Below are 13,379 nucleotides of genomic sequence, written 5' to 3' on the forward strand. Positions count from 1 at the left end.
AGAAGAAGAAGAAGAAGAAGAAGAAGAAGAAGAAGAAGAAGAAGAAGAAGAAGAAGAAGAAGAAGAGGAAGAAGAAGAGGAAGAAGCTAGGTGGTGCAGTGAATAGAGTGCCTGCCAGCCCTGGAATGAGGAGGACCTGAGTTCAAATTTGGCCTCAGACACTTAACACAGAGAGCGAGAGCAAGAGCGAGAGAGACAGAGACAGAGACAAAGACAAAGACAGAGACAGCACAGAGAGAGGAGGGGGAGGAGGAGGAATAAAGGAGGATAGAGAGAATTAAACAATAATCATAAGAGAGAATGTCAGTGGGATAAACTCACTTATAAAATGAAAGTGGATAGCAGAATTAATTAGAAACCATAGTGCAACAGTATGTTGTTTACAAGAAATGTACTTGAAACAGAGAGAAAAAAAACAAAGTAAAAATAAGCTACTGGAGCAAAATCTATTATACTTCAACTGAGGTTAAAAAGAAAAAAAAAAGCAGGGATACCAATAATGATCTCAGACAAAGCAAAAGCAAAAATACACCTAATTCAAAGAGATAAATAGGAAAACTATTTTGCTAACAGGTACCAAAGACAATGAAGCAATATCAATGGTAAACAAATATGCACCAAATGACCTAGCATCCACATTCTTAAAGGAAAAGTGAAATGAGTTACAGGAAGAAATAGTAAAAGTATACTAGTAGAGGACCTCAATTTTCTCCTCTCAGAACTAGGTAAATCTAAACAAAATATAAACAAGAAAGAAGTTAAAAAGAATAGAATTTTAGAAACATTAAATATGATAGACCTCTGGAGAGAATTGAATGGGAATAGAAGGAAGTATACATTTTTCCCAGCTGTAAATTGCACCTTCAGAAAAAAAAATGATCACATAAAAACTTTACAAATGAATACAGAAAAGCAGAAATATTAAATGCATCTTTTAAGATCATAATGCAATACAAATTTTATTCAAGAAAGCTCCATGAAACACAGATTAAAAATTAGCCAGAAGTTAAATAATCTAATCCTAAAGAATGATTAGTTCAAAGAACAAATCACAGAAAATATAATAATTTTATTGAGGAAAATGAATACAATAAGACAGCATACCAAAATTTGTGGGATGCAGCCAAAGCAGTACTTAGGGGAAAATTTACATCTCTAACTGCTTATATCAATAAAATAGAGAAAGAGCTGATGGACGAATGAATTGGGTATGCAATTTAGAAAGTAGAAAAAGAACAAATTAAAATCCACAATTAAACACCAATTTCGAAGTCCTGAAAATCAAGCAAGAGATTAATAACATTAAAAGTAAAAAGTAAATGCTAAACTAATAAAAATGGGGGGAAATGATAAAAAAAATAAAGCAGGTAAACCATTGGTTAATTTGATTTTATAAAGAAAGAAAGAAAAATTCAGGTTACCAGTATCCAAATTAAAGAGGAAATGAAAGCAATGATTAGGAGATATTTTGCCCAGTTGTATGCCAATAAATCTAAAAATCTAAGCAAAATGGATGAATATTTGCAAAAAAAATGTAAATTGCTCAGATTAACAGAAAAGAGAATGTTTAAATAATCCTATCTTAGAAACAGTAAATGAACAAACCATAACTGAGCTCCCTAGGAAAATGTTCCCAGAACCAGATGGATTCACAAAAGAATTCTACCAAACATTAAACAGCAATTCATCCCAATACTACATAAATTATTTGGAAAAAAAATAAGCAAAGAAGGAGTCTTACCAAATCTCTTTTATGAGACAAATGTGGTTGATAGCTAAATCAAGAAAAGCAAAAGTAGAGAAAAAAACTATAGACCAATTCCCCTGGTGAATATCACTGCAAAAAAAATTTTAAATAAAATAAAAGCAAGGACATTACAGCAATGTGTCACAAAGCTCATACATTATGATGAGATGGAATTTATACCAAGAATGTAGGTCCAGTGCAATATTAGGGAAACTATAAGCATAAAATACCATATCAAAACAAAAACAACAAAAACCATATGATTTTCTCAATAGATGCAGAAAAAGCTTTTGACAAAATATAATACTCATTCCTATTTTAAAAAAAACACTAAAAAGTTAAGAAATAAATGGAGGTATCCTTAAAATGATAAGTAGCTTCTATCTAAAGCCATCAGCAAGCATTATATGTAATAAGTATAAGCTAGAAGCCTTCCCAATAAGATCAGGGTTCATGAAGCAAGGCTACCTCTTACACCCACTATTATTCAATATTATACTAGAAATGCTAACTATGGCAATAAGACAAGAAAAAGAAATTTAAGTAATTGGACCAGGCAATGAGGGAAAAAGATTATCACTCTTTGCAAACAATAGGATGGTATACTTAGAGAATCCTAGAAAATCAATTTAAAAACTAATTAAAACAATTAACAACTTTAGCAAAGTCACAGTATATGAAATAAACTCACATAAATCATTAGTATTTTTTGTGTTGCCAGCAAAGTCCAACAGAAGGAGAAATTACATTTGAAAGAACAGCAGAAAAATATAAAATCCTTGAGAGTCTAAATACTAACACAAATTCAGGAATTTTATGGACATAATTACAAAACACTTAATACAAAGACAGATCTAAATAACTTGAGAAATATTAATTGCTTATGGGTAGGTTGATCCAATATGATAGCAATGACAATTCTACATATTAATTTATCTTTACATTGCCATGCCAATCAAACTACCAAAATGCTATTTTATAGAGCTAGAAAATATAATAACAAAATTCATCTGGAAAAACAAAATGTTGAAAATATCAGGGGAATTAATCAGGGAAAATAATGAAAAAATGTGAAAAAAAAAATGGACTAGAAGTACCAGATCTGAAACTAATTTACAAAGCAGTAATCATTAAAGCAATCTGGTACTAAGAAATAAAGTTATGTATCAGTGGAATAGATCTGGTAAACAATGCACAGTAGTAAATGACCATAGTAATGTGGTGTTCAATAAATCTAAAATCCAAGTTTTGGGGAAAAGAATTAACTATTTGAAAAAAAAATTTGCTGGGAAAACTGCAAATCAATTCAGCAAAACTAGGTATAGACCAACATCTCACACTTTACTCCAAGGTAAGGTCAAAATGGACACATGATTTAGATATAAAGAGTGACATCATAAGCAAACTACTGGAGCATTAAAAATTTTACCAGTCAGATTTATGGATAAGCAAACAATTTATGATCACACAAGAGATAGAGAACATTATGGGAAATAAAATAAATAATTTTATTTTTTTTACAAACAAAATCAATGCAGCTAAGATCAGAAGAAAAGCAGAAAACTGGGGAAAACATTTAACAGCAAGTTTCTCTGCTAAAAGTCTCATTTCTCAACTATATAAAGAACTGAGTCAAATTTATAACAAAAAAGTCATTTGATAAATGGTCAAAGGATAGAAATAGGCAATTTTCATACAAAGAAATTAAAGCTATTTATAATCATATAAAAAAAGTTCTCAATCACTATTGATTAGAGAAATGTAAACTAAAACACCTCTAAAGTATCACTTACCTCACACCTATCAGTTTGGTCAATATGACAGAAAAGAAAAATGACAAATGTTGGAAAGGATATGGAAAAAATGGTACATTAATGCAGTTTTGGTGCAGTTATGAACTAATTCAACTGTTCTGGAAAGCAATTTGGAACTATGCCCAAAGGGCTATAAAACTGTATGCCCTTTGACCCAGCAATACCATTACTAGGTCTATATCCCAAAGAATTTTTTTAAAGGAAAAAGATCTATTTGCACAAAAATATTTATAGCAGTTCTTTTTATGGTAGCAAAAAAAATGGGGAATGGCTCAACAAGCTGTGATATATGATTGTATGAGTACTATCATGCTATAAGAGATGATGTACTAGATGGTTCCCATTATGAATTGATGCAAAGCGAGGTGAACAAAACCAGAGAACATTGTATAAAGTAATATTAATTCTTTTTGACAATCAACTATGAATGACTTAGCTATTCTGATCAATATAATGATCTAAGACAATTTCAAGGATCCATGATGAAAAATGCTATCCACCTCCAGAGGAAGAACTGATGGAGTCTGAGTGCAAATTGGAAATAAACTTTGCTTGATTTCACATGTGTAAATGATATCACATTTGTCATCTTCTTAATGGGTGGAGAAAATGTGGAAAAGAAAAAGAATTCAGAACTCTAAAATTTTTTAAATGGATATGTAAAATAAATAATTTCTTTGGAAAAGAAAAAAATTTAATGACTTTTACTGAAGGTCATTCAAGTCACTGACAGAAGCAGGGATTTGAACCTAGCTTTCTAACTCCAAATTTTATGCTTTTTTCATCACACCACACTGAGGCCAAATGGTTCAGTAGCTTGTTAATTGCTACCCAGTTAAGTCAGAGGATCAGACTAAGGTTAAGGGGCTTGTAACTTCTGTTCGAACGTTAAAACTAAACAGAAATGTTGTGATCATCTAGTCTGACCCATTCAGTGTACACATGAAGAAAAGGAGCCTTTGAGACATGACACCCCCCAATATCACAAAGGTAGGAACAGTATGATCAGTTCTAACTCAGACCATGGTTCAGAGCTCTTTCCTTTACTTCTTTTACAAATTATGGGTGAGAGTCACCTAATACTAACATGCTACTGAAAGACAGAGGAGGAGGACTTTTCTTGGAGATTCATTTTCCAATAATTTGAGCTTAAAAGAATAAACTTGTAGGGGCGGCCAGGTAGCACAGCGAGTAAGAGCACCGGCTCCAGTGTCGGGATGACCTGGAGATCGAATCCCAGGCTCAGACACTTAGCACCCACCCAGAAACACCTGGCCGTGTAACCTTGAGCAAGTTACTTAACCCCAATTGCTTAGGGGCGGCCAGGTGGCTCAGCAAGTAAGAGCACCAGCTCCAGTGTCGGGATGACCTGGAGATCGAAGCCCGGGCTCAGACACTTAGCACCCACCCAGAAACACCTGGCCGTGTAACCTTGAGCAAGTTACTTAACCCCAATTGCTTAGGGGTGGCCAGGTGGCTCAGCGAGTAAGAGTGCCAGACCCAGTGTCAGGATAACCTGGATCAAATCCGGGCTCAGAGACTCAGCACCACACCCAGAAATAATAACTGGCCATGTAACCTTGAGCAAGTTACTTAACCCCAATTGCTTAAAAAAAAAAAAAGAATAAAATTGAGTGTTAAGAGGCCTTTATAAAGTTCCAAATGATATTGGAAGGTAGAGTTACTATAACACAACATCTTTGTAGTGACATTTTTTCATCAATTTCACATTCACTGACACTGGTTGAAAACAATCATTTGGAAGAAATTTAAACAAACACATTTATAGGACCTTTAGCCAGGAATTGGGAAAACAAGAGAAGGAAAAATAGCTGTAAGCTAAGACAAAATGTGCTATTATCATCCCCATTTTATAAAGGAGGAAAATTGAGCTTTAAGAGGTAAAGACTTTCCATGGTGGAAAGCTATCAAGTGTCAAAGGCAGTGTCAGGTTCTCCTGACTCCAAGTTCAGGATTCTTTTTTCTTCTATACTACAGTAAGATAGATAGAAACAAACAAACAAGCAACTGTATATAAATATACATATATATACATATGTATATACACACATAAATATACAGACATAAACTATAACCATATACATGTTAACAAATACATCCATATATGTGCATCATGTGCATGTTTGTACTTGTGTGTTACACACATGCATTGGGCATATATACATTGTATGCGTATGTGCATACACGTATGTTATATGTATATCCATATAACATGTGTATACAGATATATATTTATATTTTAAAGATATATGACTTATTTTATATACTTATATAATATAAATGCATATAGTGGAGTAATTGTGTGTGTATACAAATAGATATAAATGCATAGGTACAGAGAGAAGAAGAGAGGGAGAGGATGATGAGAGAAAGGGAGAGAAAGAAAGACATCTTCAACTCTCCAAACAAACAGAATGCTTGCTATACTTTCTTGAGACCTTGATAAGGTCGTATATATGTCCTATAACACATCCTGGATTAGAAGTCAGGAAACCTGAATTTGAGACCAGGTTCTACTTTTAATTATCTGTGTGAGTTGAATGTCATGTCCTTTCTCAGGCTTTCAGTTTCGTCTCCTGTAAAATGAGTCAGAAAAGGAGAAAGGTGAATGAGATGATCTCTGAGCTCCTTCCTAGATGCAATATTCTATCAAACTTTTAAAACCATAGTCAAAAATAAGACTTAGTGATATCCTACATGGAATTAGGAACTGTCACATTAGAAGTCACAATCTATTTGGCATTTTATCAAGAGTAATTTTGAGACATAAACCATCTGACAGCAGAAAAAGCATCCTTAAATATGGACAGTGATCTACTCTATCACTCTATCTGAAAGTCCTTCCTTGAAAAATATCATGAAAAATTGCTATGCTATGTGTATTTATGACTAATCCCTATGTCTATGCACACACATACACATGCATATACATATACAGATACGCATATTTACTAACACATATATAGTTATATATGTGAGGATCACGTGAGATAATTTTAAAGCACTTAGCACAGTGCCTGACACATAGTAGGTGCTATATAAATGTTTAATATTATTATTGTTGTTCAATATTCCAACATTTCTGTGATTTTTTTGGTGTTTACATTCTCTCCAACAATACAAATTGTAGTCCATTCATGCCTACCTAATCTGTGCCACTCTCATCCATATAAGTCCATCAGTTCAACACAAAGGGCTAGGGAACTTTTTTACACAATATGGTTATCAGTTAGCATGTGAGTTACCTGTAGATTATCTCTCTCTCTTGTCATGTGACTGACTCATTTTTTTTCCAAGTAAACATTTCTCCAATGAAATTATTTTCATGGATCCTAACCCAGAGTTGGAAGGAACCTTAGATTCAATGTAATCCAATTTATTCATTTTACAGATTAAAAAAACAGAACTCAAGGCTTTCCTAATGTCACAAAAGTAGTATAAAAGGTAGGACTGAAAACCTCTTCCTTCAACTCCAGAACCAGTTTTTCCTCTATTGTGGAATTCTGTATAATATAATATATGCAGTATAATCCTTCTTTTGTAATGTATTATAGCCTGCTCACTGAATTTTTAAGGATAAGAACACAATGCAGCCTACATAAAAGTAATGCAAAGACTAAATCTGCCTACCTAATCAAATACATTGAATTGCCAAATTGAATATGTGGGAATATAATCTATTCCACTGAAAAAAGCAAAACCAGATGTTGACACTCACTTCTGTTTCAACTAATCCATAAAATTTTATAACTTCAGCTCAATTATGGTACCAGAAAAGAAAAAAGACTTGTCTAATCATATTTCAAGAACACAGTATCTGGATCAAGTTTCAAGGTAAAAATTGCTCTCATTTATTGTGATTCTAAATTGTTAGAAAATATTTTTAAAGTAACAGTAAAAGGAGAATAGTAGGAAAAATAAGTTAAACTTCAGAAATAATGAGCAGAATTAAACAGTGTCAAGGAAAAGTCAAAAATTTAGATGAACTAAAGCATCCAGAAAAGCTTAGTCAAAAGATACAACAGCAATCAGAAATGTGGAAAGACAGGTGGGATGTGACAAGAAGGCTTATTGCCTACATCAATTAGCATTTTGAGGAGTTAGAACCAAGAAAACAAGAAGACAGGCTTATTTGGTAAGTCAGCACAGCAAAAGAGATTCCATATAGCTTCAAGCATGAATAGATGGTTCAGGTTGAATTCCATTACAGGAAAATGACAGTGCAATAAGAAATATATTTTAGACATAGTTTCTCATTAAAAAGAAAAGTAAACCTTAATAAAAAGACAAAATTGGCAAATTTTATAAGGTTTGCTTCTAATTTTTTTAAATGCTTAATGTTTTAGAAAATCTTATTGATCAGGAATAGAACAGAAGTAAAGACATGCCCAAGCTGACAAGACTTGTTTTTAAACATTTGTTTATAAAACTTTGAGTTCCAGATTTTTTTCCCTTCCTCCCTCCTTACTCTTTCCCACTGGGAAGACAAGTGATTCAATACATGTACATGTGCAGTTATCCAAATCATTTCCATAGTTGTCATACTGTAAAAGACCAACTGTATTTCCCTCCATCCTATCCCAGCCTCCACTAATTCCATTTTTTGCTTTGACCCTATCCCTTTTCAAAAATATTTGCTTCTAACTACCCTCTCCTCCAATCTGCCCTCCCTTCTGTCATTCCCCCTCTTATCCCCTTCCCCCCTATTTTCCTGTAGCATAAGATACCAAACTAAGTGTGTATGTTATTCCCTCCTTAAGCCAAATTCAATGAGACTAAGGTTGTCCCATTCCCTTTCAACCTTCCTATTCTACCCCACCATTGTAACAGTTTTCTCTTGCCTCTTTTATATGAAATAATTTACTCTAATCTATCTCCTCCTTTCTCCTTCTCCCAATAAATTCCTCTCACTTCTTAATTTTATTTTTTAGATTTTATCCCTTCATGTTAAACTCATCCTGTGCCCTCTGTCTATGTATACATGAACATACATATGCCCACACACATATATATTTACATACACATACACCCTCCTATACATACATATTTATGTATGTGTGTGTGTATATATATATATATTACATATATTCCCTTCAACTATCCTCATACAGAGAACAGTCTTATGTGTTACAATTATTATTTTTCCATGTAGGAATGTAAATAGTTCAATTTTAATAAGCTCCTTATGATTTCTTTTTCCTGTTTACCTTCTCAAGCTTATCTTCCTTCTTACATTGGAAAGTTAAATTTTCTGTTCAGCTCATGTTTTTTCATCAAGAATGCTTGAAAATCCTCTATTTCATTGAATGACCATATTTTTCCCTGTAGAATTATACTCAGTTTTGCTGGGTAGGTGATTCTTGGTTTTAATCCTAGCTTTGACATATGGAATATCATATTCCAAGCCCTTTGATCCCTTAACATAGAAGCTGCTAAGTCTTGTGTTGTCCTGATTGTGTTTCCACAATGCTCAAATGGTTTTTTCCTGACTACTTGCAGTATTTTCCCCTTGGCCTGGGAACTCTGGAATTTGGCTATAATATTCCTAGGAGTTTTCTTTTAGGGATTTTTTTTAAGAGGTGATTGGTGAATTCTTTCAATTTCTATTTTGCCGTCTGGTTCTAGAATATCAGGACAATTTTGCTTGATAATTTCTTGAAAGATGGTGTCTAGGCTTTTTTTTTATCATGGCTTTCAGGTAGTTCAATAATTTTTTAATTATCTCTCCTGGATCTATTTTCCAGGTCAGTGTTTTTTCCAGGAGATATTTCACATTGCCTTCTATTTTTTCATTTGTTTGGGTCTGTCTTATAATATCCTCATTTCTCATAAAGTCATTAGCTTCCAGTTGTTCCAATCTATTTTTGAAGGAGTTATTCTTTTCAGAGAGTTTTTGAAATTCTTTTTCCATCTGGAAAATTCGACTTTTTAAGGTATTCTTCTCTTCACTGGCTTTTGAGTCTCTTTTTCCATCTGAGTTAGCCTATTTTTTAAGGTGATGTTTTATTCAGTGTATTTTTGGGTCTCCTTTAGCAGCCTATTGACTTACTTTTCATGATTTTCTTGTATTATTCTCATTTCTCTTCCCAATTTGACCTCCACTTCTCTTATTTGATTTTCAAAATCCTTCCTGAGCTCCTCCACATCCTGTAACCAATTCATCTTTTTCTTGGATGTTTTTGATGCAGGAGTTCTGACTTTGATGTCTTCCTCCCACTCCATTGGGCCTTGATCCTTTTTGTCCCCAAAAAAAGGATTCTATCATCTGTTTGTGATTCTGTTGCTTGATTATATTGGCAGCCAATTACTTGACTTTTGAGCTCCTTGCCACTGTAGAACTCTGCTTCCAGAATAGAGAGACCTTTGTCCCAAATTGCTGGGGTTTTGCAGCTGCTGGAGCTATTAGTTGGGTGCCCTCTCTACAAACACTACAAGCTCTGGCTCACTGGACAGATACCCCAGGACCACCACCCAAGTCCATGATCCAGTTCCAAGCAGGTGAAAGCAAGAGCAATTACCCTCTGAATAGTTGTTCAGTCCCACTGCAATCTGCAATCCAGGAGATCCTGAGACAGCCAGGCAATGGCGGCTGCACAGCTGCTGTGCTTCCACTGCTTCTCACCCTGGGGGTAGGTGTTGGACTTTGCTCTTGGTCCCCCTATTGCCACATAGTTCCCCACTGACCTTTTACTTGCTTTTTGGCATTTATGGGTTGATAGTTCTGGAAACCCCCACAGCTGCTGGTGATTCTCTCTCCTGAAGTCTTCTCCAGGCCTGCCGCTGGTCGAGGTCACCCTGGGGCTGGGAACCATACTCAGCTCCCAGCCTGGTGTGATAGACCCTTCCTGCCAGCCTGCAGTCATCTTTAAGCAGGAGCTTTGTTTCTCTTTGTCTCTTTGTGGGTTCTGCAGCTCTAAAGTTTGCTTAGTCAGTTTTTTACATGCATTGGAAGTGATTGGAAGGAAGCCCGAACCAAGTGTGTGCTTCTTCTCCTCCATCTTGGCTCCATGTATTATCCAACTAGAAGAGTGAGCAACACAACTGGGAAATAGTAGAACTGAATTAATACAAACTTTGTCAACAACTTAACTGCATAGTCCTTAAATAATCACTTTATCTCTCTGGGTCTTTATTTCCCACTTTGGTAAAATGGGAGGATTGAACTAGCTGTTCTCTAAGGTTCCTTTCAGCTGTATAATCTCTGTGGTTATACAGAGGAAGGAAGAGAGATCAAGCATTTATTAAGTACCTTCAATGTGCTACACCCTGTGCTAAGTATTTTACAAATATCTCATTGGATCCTCATGACTCTGGCATGTAGGTACTATTGTAATCCCAATTTTATAATTGATTAAACTAAGGCAGACAAAGGTTAAGTGACTTTCCAAAGGGTCCTACTCCTACCAAGGGTCTGAGACTGAATTTCAACTCAGGTCTTACTGGCTCCGGGTCTGGTGCTACGTCTACTGCACAACTTAATTGCCTGATCACTTAGACAGTAAAGAATTCTTGTTCATTTGGGGGTTAGAACTCATCATTGAAAATAATGAAGAGACAACTGAATAAATACAAATGACAACATAGATTCATTTGTATCTGTATCCCTCATCATCTACATGCACTGTTTACAAAAACAGCTTCATAGGATGTGACACAGGAGGGGTCGTAAGCACAAAAGAAAACACAAACTGCAGCCCACAATAAGGGACCTGGACAGGTAGGAAAAAATAAGAGTACACTAATTGCTTAGGGGTAGGAGAGAGATGAGAAAGACAGAGAGCCACGACATTGGTTCTAGTTACTAGCCAATACTTCCACTCCTTCCCCAGAAGAAAATTAGATTATGCCCCTACAATAACTCAGGGTTTTGGTCACCAGCTTTGCTCTTACCTTGCTACCTTGCTTGGCTCCAAACCTCCAAAGCACTTCTTTGACTTCTCCATTATGCTACTGTCCATGTGCCATGCTCTTCAGCTTTCCAGATGCCTTTTATGTGTTGTTTTTACTCATTACAATGAAACCTCCTTGAGAGTAAAGACAGTCTATTACTCTTTTATTCATATGCTCAGCTCTTAAAATAGTGCTTGGCACTGGCACATAGTAAATGCTTAATAAATTCTCTCTGTCTCTCTCTCTCTCTCTCTCTCTGTCTCTCTCTCTCTCTCTCTCTCTCTCTCTCTCTCTCACACACACACACACACACACACACAAACACAGTGAGTCTTGATTTTTCTACACATTTCACTCAGTTATGTGACTAGGAGGATATGTTCTGTTACAGAAGATCATCTATGAAAGCCTCCTTCTCTTCTCATGTTTTCATTAATTATGTCCTTGATTCAATTCAGTTCAACAAATAAGTATTTCCCAAAATATCTACAATAGTGCACCACATCCTGGGGATACATAAGGCAAAAATAACCAAGAGAATAACAGTCTGTATCTTCAAGGAGCACTCATTCCACTGAAACTTGTAGAGACTATTCTCAAAAAGATTTTTATGGTGACTAGTTCCTAACTGCTAATGTCATCATGACTATCTTTTTAGTCAGCAATCCCAAATAACCTTTTCCTTTTCTTTTTTTATTGTTTTTATTTTTTTTATTTTTTATCAAATGTTTTATTAACTTCAGTTTACATCATTCATTTCCGCAAGATTTTGAGTTACAAATTTTCTCCCTGTTTTCCCCCTACCCACCACCCCAAAATAGCTATCCCACTGGATATCCCCTCCTCCAATCTTCTCTCTCCCATATCTTCCCCCAAACCCCCTCCAACTTTCCAGTAGGGCATGGTGGATCTCTATGCCCCAGTGCCTGTATATCTTATTTCCCAGTTACATGTAAAATAATATTGATAATAGTATATGTATGTATTTTTAAATATTTGATTTTAAAACTTTGAATTCCAGATTCATTTCCCTCCTGCCTTGTCACCCACCCTTACTGGGAAGATAAGCAATTCAATATAGGTTGTACATGTGTAGCTGTGCAAAACATTTCCACAGGAGATATATTGTGAAAGACTGAATATATTTCCCTCACTCCTATCCCACCTCCCACTTGTTCTATTCTCTACTTTGATCCTGTTCCTTTTCAAAAGTGGATGCTTCCAACTTCCCACCCTCCCAACCTGTCCTCCCTTCAATCATCCCCCCTCTCATCCCCTTCCTCCCTACTCTCCTGTAGTGTGAGATACCCTATTTAGTGTCTATGTCATTCCCTCCTTAAGCCAAATTCAATGAAAATAAAGTTGACCCATTCCCTTTTGCCTTCCTGTTCTTCCCCTCCATTGTAACCATTTTCCCTTACCTCTTCTATGAGATAGTTTACCCTATTCTGTCTCTCTCCATCTCCTCTCTTTATATTCCTTTCTCACCTCTTAATTTCACCTTTTAAGTATCATCCTTCCCATTAAATTGGTCCTGTGCCCTCTATCTATGTATACCTGTACACATATATATACACATTCACATATGTATTCACATGGCCATATACCCTCCTATATAGACTGATACATGTGTACGTATATATATATATATACACAAACACACACATTTCTATTCCCTTCAATGATTCTCATACTAAGAAAAATTTTATAAGTTACAATTGTTGCTTTTCCATGTAGGAATGTAAATAGTTCAACTTTAATAAGTTCCTTATGATTTCTTTTCTCTTTACCTGCTCATAATTCTCTTGCTTCTTGTATCTGAATGTCAAATTTTCTATTCTACTCTGGTTTTTTCATCAAGAATGCTTGAAAGTCTTCTATTCCACTGAATGACCATATTTTCCCCT

The 13,379-nt window shown here is 35.1% G+C and overlaps 2 long non-coding RNA genes across 6 annotated transcripts in view; one reads left to right on the plus strand and one right to left on the minus strand.

Annotated features, from left to right (window-relative positions):
- LOC138145218 (uncharacterized) overlaps positions 1-13,379 on the plus strand; it is a 1,102,603-nt gene that overhangs the window by 519,912 nt on the left and 569,312 nt on the right. The gene's annotated exons all lie outside the window — the stretch shown is intronic.
- The window catches only part of LOC138145248 (uncharacterized), a 312,510-nt gene that overhangs the window by 161,597 nt on the left and 137,534 nt on the right, over positions 1-13,379 (minus strand). The window contains exons 4-5 of one of the 5 annotated variants that reach the window (XR_011164162.1): positions 11,473-11,606; positions 5,192-6,158 (exon numbers count right to left, since the gene is read on the minus strand). The exons of 2 other annotated variants lie outside the window; for them this stretch is intronic. This is a non-coding gene — a long non-coding RNA (uncharacterized lncRNA). Of the gene's footprint in view, positions 1-5,191; positions 6,159-9,351; positions 10,624-11,472; positions 11,607-13,379 lie in introns of those variants that run through there. 2 more of the 5 variants (XR_011164160.1, XR_011164159.1) reach the window with 2 other exon arrangements.

Source organism: Petaurus breviceps, unplaced genomic scaffold, assembly GCF_028583685.1.
Source record: "Petaurus breviceps papuanus isolate PSGF00001 unplaced genomic scaffold, PetGlider_PUasm1.0 90731, whole genome shotgun sequence".
Lineage (NCBI taxonomy): Eukaryota > Metazoa > Chordata > Mammalia > Diprotodontia > Petauridae > Petaurus > Petaurus breviceps.